This window comes from Dendrobates tinctorius, unplaced genomic scaffold (assembly GCF_039654945.1).
Source record: "Dendrobates tinctorius isolate UK_male_01 unplaced genomic scaffold, ASM3965494v1 ptg000065l, whole genome shotgun sequence".
NCBI classification, from domain to species: domain Eukaryota; kingdom Metazoa; phylum Chordata; class Amphibia; order Anura; family Dendrobatidae; genus Dendrobates; species Dendrobates tinctorius.
In genome coordinates, this window is record NW_027361733.1 from 23,078,126 (window position 1) to 23,085,684 (window position 7,559).

A 7,559-nucleotide genomic window follows, 5' to 3' on the forward strand; every position below is an offset into this window, starting at 1 on the left:
AACTGCAATTCTGCAATTTGTTTATGGTAGCATTCACTAGTGCGGTAAAAAAAAAAGGAACTGGAAACGTGATTGTCCAGGTAAATACGATTACTGCAATACCAAACTTGAATCATTTTTTTCTATTTAAGTGATGACTTTTTTTGCTTTGAATCATCCTTTTTCCAAGATCTGTAAAGTTTTAATTTTTCCATTGATGGAACGGACTTGGTTTTTCTTAGTTGGTGTGCTGATACATAGTTTTGAACGCTTTTTATTGCATTTTTTAAGGGTGGTGACGTGACAAAAAAAACAAAAACCGCAATTCTGACGGTTTGATTTTTTTTTTCTTCTTTATGGTGTTTACTATACAAGTTAAATTGATATTTTGCTAGATTGGACTTAACTTTGGTATCACCCCATCCATTACATTTTTTTCATTACCGGTATTTTTAAGGGTGCAAAAGGGGAGGAGATTAGGACTTTAAATTTAATCTTTAAAACTTTTTTTTTTAAATCCCTCATGTGACTTGAACCTTCAATCGTTTGCACTAGTATTGCTGCATATAGCAGCAAAAATATGGTTTCCCGTGAAGCTCAGCGTCATGGGAGTACCCAGATAGCAGTGATTGGGCCATTAGCAGACCCCAACAACCAGAAAACCGATCATGTGTGTGGGGGGGCTAATGGAAACCAATGTGAGCACACACTGGCAGCCACTCGATTTAAATGCCACAGTCAGCGTAATCAACGTGGTTAATGCAGCTGGCATATGCCGCGTATGGTCTACGTCAATATCCACCTCAAAAGCCGCTTCAACTACTGGTTACATAGTCTATTGATTTCAGAATGAAACCCAAATTGTGGTTTGTACAGTAAGTGTTGTTGTTTTTTTTTTTTTTTTTTTTTTGCATTGAGAGCAGGGTGGATTTGATTTAAATCTAACTGATTTAAATCACGATTTAAATCACTAGTCAGTAAGGCTTGATTTAAATCAAAGTTTCTACCTAAACTAGTTCTTGCTACTTTAACATGCAAGTAGATGAAGATTTTTAGAATCACTTTTTATATTACTTTTTTCTCCCCAGTTTAATGGGTTAATCATTCATATTTGGACACCACTGTTCTGTTGTACTTAGGAAGGAGAAAAATAATCCTGACCTTAATAACAATTTAAATAGATTTATTCAACTGAAACAATAACAACATTACAGCATAAGTTATTTGCTTAAACAAACATCCATGTTTGTTAACTAATTTGGCTAAACAAAATATATATATATTTTAAGAAACTTAGACTGTCAGCCCAGCCGACACAGGAAAAACTTAAATACTACTGTCCCTGCTGTCCTCTGTAGCTCACTTGTCGTCATCTTCATCATCATCTTCTTCTTTGTTCCTATTCATAATCTGGAAAAGAAAAACAAGCTTTCCTGCTTTATTGGGTCCCAACCGATTTCTCAATTTAGAATGAATGAGTCCAAAGGAAGAGAATATTCTTTCAACGCCTGCAGAAGAAGCTACTGCTGTTAAAAGTGAAATCATTACTTGAACAGTCTCTAAATCCAAGCGCTTAAGTGACTTCCACCAGTTTACTGGTGTGACCTTCCTTAAAATATCTTCAGCAAACATATATTTCTTGAATGGTTCCCCCTTAGCTCTGAAGTTTATTATAGTTGGCATTAAAGATGGATGATTGCTGGATACCCATGTCATAGCTAACTCCTCTTCCTCAGCACTTAGGTTTTGACCCTGATATTGGATATTGACAATATTTGCCAAAAAATGAGCTGGAGTCAGTGCTTGTCCCATTCGTTTGTTTACTGCTTGTAATTTAATTCTGTCCATGTGTAGTTCTGTTTTTAAGTGTTCACTCAGTTCCTTCCAAATTTCAACAGCATCCGCAATAAAACAGCTATTTTTCTGTATTTTGTTTAAAGCTTGAGAGATGGGTTTCAGGAAGCTCAGCATATGTTCAACATTTCTCTTAAGCCCAATGTTGAGGATTTTGGCCGTGACAGTGCCATCTATTTTATCTCGATTTTCTTCACAAAGTGTTAACAGAATAGGCCAGTTTTTGATATACTGCTCAAAACAGTCCACCACAGAGTTCCATCTAACATCTTGTGGGAGCGTTAGCTTGGTTCCACCCATCCTTTTCAGAGCTGCTGCAGCAAAATGATTATTACGGAAGTATTTAGCAATTTCAACAACATTAGCCTTTATTTCTGGAACACTTAAGTCTTTGGCTAAGAGGTGCAGCAAATGAGCACTGCAACCATATGTTATTAGCAGCTTTGTATTCTCTCCCTGCTCTTCTAAATCTCTTCTCATCTTGGATACGTTTGCAGCATTGTCAGTGACCAAACTGCGTACTAGACATTTGAATTTTTGTTCACATGTCGTTATAGCTTTTACTGCCACTTCTTGTAAGTATTCTGCTGTGTGTGCGCATTTCCTGACGTATCAGTTGTTTGTGCAAGGAAGACTTTACCTTCTTCTGTTGTTATACAAGCACATACAATAGGATCATTGTGGACATTACTCCACCCATCAATACTTAGGTTAACAATTTTACCCTCCAGAGCTGTTGCACATTGCTCCATTTCTCTGTCATACACTTGATCCAGCAGTTTCCTGCAACATCAGCTCTGCTGGGTGGACTGTATCCTGGTATCAGTGACTGAACCATATTAATGAAATGTGGGTTCTCAGTCAGACGGAAAGAAGAGTTCGTTGCATAAATAAACTGGGCAATTTTTTCATCAATCAACTCTTTTTCTAATCTGCTAGTTCTTATCACAAACCTATCTATGGTGGTTCCAGGAGGTAAAGGTTTTTTCTTCCTTTTGGGTGATGGTGATATGTGGCTGTGGGTGTCTGATGATGGTGATCTTGGAGGTGGATAGTTTCCAGAATCCATGAATTCCCCTAAACAAAAAAAGTCAATGCTGTTATTTTATTGTTTATACAATTTCTGCTTATTGTACACAACACATCACTGCCCCTGCCCCAAAAGGAATATTTGTTTTTCTTCATAACTGTACCAAATGACAGTAACATGCAGTAATAATAAGAAATATAATTTTTCTCACACATGACAGTTCAGTCTTTAGAAATAGGATTCAATAAAAATGTTTACCAACCTGAAGATCCTGCCTACTCAGAAGGGTTTCTTTGGTCATCTTCATCACCGCACTTCTCATGATGTTGCCTCATTCGCGCCACCAGGCCTTGCATCTCTTTGTTGCATCATTTGCATTTTGCACGCATGCCTGCCTTACCAATAGGCGAAGGAGCTTCATTAAAATATTCCCAAACTGGGTCTCTTTTACGGCCTGCTGCCATTATAAGGAAAGAATGTAATAAACCTCAGATCGTACACACAAACAGATCCAGACTTGTCTGTCTGTGGCTATGCTGCAGTATTGTGCTCAAAGTTTCACTTTCATTTTCTTGTCTGCTTGCCCTTCCTCCTCCTCACACTTAGATTCACATTCTTCTTGTGTTGTGCAGATCTATTCCACTCCAAACAATCAGAAACATATTGTCTAACTTCTTGGACTTGGCACTGAAGGGGTTGATTCTGTATTCATAGGTTTGTAGAACAATAGGATTAAGGTCTTTTTCTCAACTCTGTTCATGTTGTAACATTTTTGCAGTGAAGAGGCTGGGACCTCTGCGGAGTCAAATTCAGTTTTGAGAACTGCGTAAGTAAAGCGAGCGTCTGTGATAATATAGGAGAAACTGCCCACTAATCCTACATGAACCTCTGGAAGAGCATGGCATTGTGAATGTTACACATATACAGCCTTTATTATACTGAGCTAAACAACTCAGCTTTATCTCATGATGGAAGAACCTTTGGATGGTAAAATATTTTCCTCAAAAATCAGTTTATTGAAAAAAATCCGATTTAAATAAAAAAAAGATTTTTTTGATTTTTTTAAAAAAAAACATTGATTTTTATCCACCCTGATTGAGAGTTTAAAATATAAAGGAATAAAAGAAGTGGCATATCCATCATTTGATGAGAATTCCTTGCACAATCCGCTTTAAAATTAACACTGTAAAATAAAAATAAAAAAAATGTCTGTGGGGAAAAAGTTCTAGTCTGATGAGAAAAAAAAAAAGTTTCTTTGCCTTCTATCAGTCCGTGAATAACAGACATGACTTAGATGGCATCCCAGCGCTGTCCAATTTTTTTTTCTAGATCCATAGATATTCATTGCCAAAGTTGATCTGACACTGACATGACTCCGCAATTTTGCACCGACAACCCAGTCCGCAAAGAAAAAAAAAATCACAGGCATGTGAACAGTCGCATAAACTATCATAGGCTAGAGCGCTATGTGCGAAAACCACAGCATAGCACTCTGACGTGAAGAATCGGCATCTGAATGAGCCCTTAGATTTGTCTTGACAACAGTCTAGAATTTTTCCACTTCGTAAAATCTCTGTCTGAACAAGCTCCAAACAGAATTGTGAATGCAGCTCTGGCAGGCAGAGGAGTGCAAAACGTGATGCAACAAGATGAGTGCAAATAAAGGCACCTCGTAACCCTTAAGATGATGCTCGCAAGTGAAGCGTCAGCTATGGCGTAATGGAATCCTTGTGACTTGCTAAACAAGGTTCCCTTGTGTGTAGGACTCGTGATCGGTGCCAGGGTACACATCTGCTGTCACAAGCAGGGCAGGGCTGTTAAACATTGGGGCCAGTGGACAGCTGCAGAGGATTGCACACTAGTGTAAGGAATAGAAAGGGAAACCTTGATCTTCAGGCTGCAGGAAGAAGCTTCAGAATGAAGGATCCATGTGTCAGAATCAGGATGTGAGGTCTGGAAGTGACCATCACTAAAGGGGGTTTTACACTAAGCGATATCGCTAGCAATATCGCTATAACATCACCGGTTTTGTGACGTTATAGCGATATTGCTAGCGATATCGCTATGTGTGATACTTACCAGCGACCGGCTCCCCCGCTGTCCATCGCTGATCGCGCGAGAATGTCCGGCTCCATTTCTCGTCGGGCGCTTCCTGCTGTGACGTCCAGCGATGTGTGGAGGCGGGCGGGAGGACGCAGGATCGCTATGTGTGAATGGTAAGTATCGTGCGCTGCGTCGCTGCTGCATCGCTGTGAGATCTTTCTGTATGAAAGCTCACTAGCGATCATTTAGCGATGCACCAGCGATCCTGACCGGGTTGGATCGCTGGTTGGATCGCTAAATGTAAAAGGGCCTTAAGAGCGAAGATATCAGGAAAATATATAGTTCAAAGATGTGGCCCACTGAGGCAAGCACTGTCCCAGCGGAGCACACTGCCCCTGCCAGCATGTCTTCTCCCTATAGTGCATCCTAGTGGCACCTGTTCTCCAGGTAAGTGATACAACTGAAAGTCCACAAAACGGGGCTCATCAGACAAGGTCAACGTATTCCATTGACCCATTGTAGGCACTTTCAACAGTGGCCATGGGTCGTCCGACCAGCCTGCAGCTACACAGCCCCGTGCACAAGCGACAATGCTCTGCACCTACAAAATCAATCAACTCAACTGTTAAAGAAAGTTGTACATTTTTTTTGTTCTGTTTTTTTTAATCTTTAAATATCCACCTTCCAAGAACCATAAATGTTTTTTTTTTATTTTGCCAACTCAGGCATGCAGTCTAAGTAGATATTTTTTCTTTTATTTTTTATTATGCACAGCTTTTTGATCAATATTCACTCACTGCTTGTGGGCAGGTAAAGTGCGTGTAAGTATATATAAAAAAAAAAATATATATATAATTTTACACACACTTGAAATTGTACCTGAAAATGAAATATTTCTCCCAGAACAATATTGCAATTACAGTGAGGGAAATAAGCATTTGATCCCTTGCTGATTTTGGAAGTTTGCCCACTGAGAAAGACATGAACAGTCTATAATTTTAAGGATAGGTTCATTTTAACATTGAGAGATAGAATATCAAAAATAAAATCCAGAAAATCACATTGTAGAAATTCTATAAGTTTATTTGCATTTTGCAGTGAGAAATAAGTATTTGATTCCCTACCAACCATTAAGAGTTCTGGCTCCTACAGACCAGTTAGACGCTTCTAATCAACTCGTTACCTGCATTAAAGAAAGCTGACTAAGGCCAGTTTCACATTTGTGTATGGAGGAGCTGCGGACTTCCTCCGTGAAGCTCCGCCCACTGCCGAACCTCCTCATACTTCCGCATGCGGCCTGCGACCATCTCTAGCATTGGGTACGCAGCCAATGCGAATGTCTCCGCATGCGTCGTTTTGACGATGCGGAGACCCGCATCGAACACAACATGTTGGAATTTGATGTGGCCGCCGCATCTTCAAAACGACGCATGCGGAGGCATCCGCACGACTTGCGTACCCAATGTTAAAGATAGGGTACGCAGGCCGCATACAGAAATATGTGGACGTAGGCGGAGCTGACTGGAGGAGGTGCAGCAGTGGGCAGAGCTTCATGAAGGAAGTCCGCAGCCCCTCCATACAAGTGTGAAACTAGCCTTACATAGTCACCTTTATAAAAGACTCCTGTGCACAGCCTCAATTAATCAGTCAGACTGTAACCTCTACAACATGGGCAACACCAAAGAGCTTTATAAGGATATCAGGGACAAGATCGTAAACCTGCACAAAGCTGGAATGGACTACAAAACTATAAGTAAGACGCTTGGGTGAGGAGACAACTGTTGGTGCATCAGTAAGAAATACAAAATGACTGTCAATCGACATTGATCTGGGGCACCATGAAAAATCTCACCTCGTGAGGCATCCATCATGTGGAAGGTGAGAGATCAGCCTAAAACTACACAGGGGGAACTTAATGATCTCAAGGCAGCTGTGACCATAGTCACCAAGAAAACCATTGGTAACACATTATGCCGTAAAGGCTTAAAATCCTGCAGTGCCCGCAAGGTCCCCCTGCTCAAGGCGGCACATGTGCAGGCCCATCTGAAGGTAGCCAATGAACACCTGGATGATCCGGTGAGTGATTGGGAGAACGTGCTGTGGTCAGATGAGACAAAAATTGAGCTCTTTGGCATTATTTCAACTCGCTGTGTTTGGAGGAAGAGAAATGCTACCTATGACCCAAAGAACACTGTCCCCACTGTCAAGCATGGAGGTGGAATCTAGACCTAAACTAAGCATTAAATCCCTACAGAGCCCTAAACAACAGGGTAGATACGCAGTGCCTGACCTTTTCTTATATTACCTAGCTGGTCAGCTGCGTTACCTAAGGTGTTGGTTAATTCAGGATAGACTCAATAATACAGAATCTCATCTTATGTATTTTTTGGAGGGACATACGCCATGTTAGAGGGTTCATACAGACCATCTTGGGGCTTGCTGTTCGCACATAGTTTAGCAATACAGATCTGGCGAGAGTGTAAGCATATTGTACAGTTTACTGATCAAGTGGGAGAGACTTGAAAATGGGATAATCCTGAATTACCACATCTTCAGAGTTTGCATGATCCAAATTTCTGGAAGCAATATGTAGTGTCACGTAATCAGATTTTTGAGAACCAAATCTTGTCATTTGAACAATTTCATGTGAAAT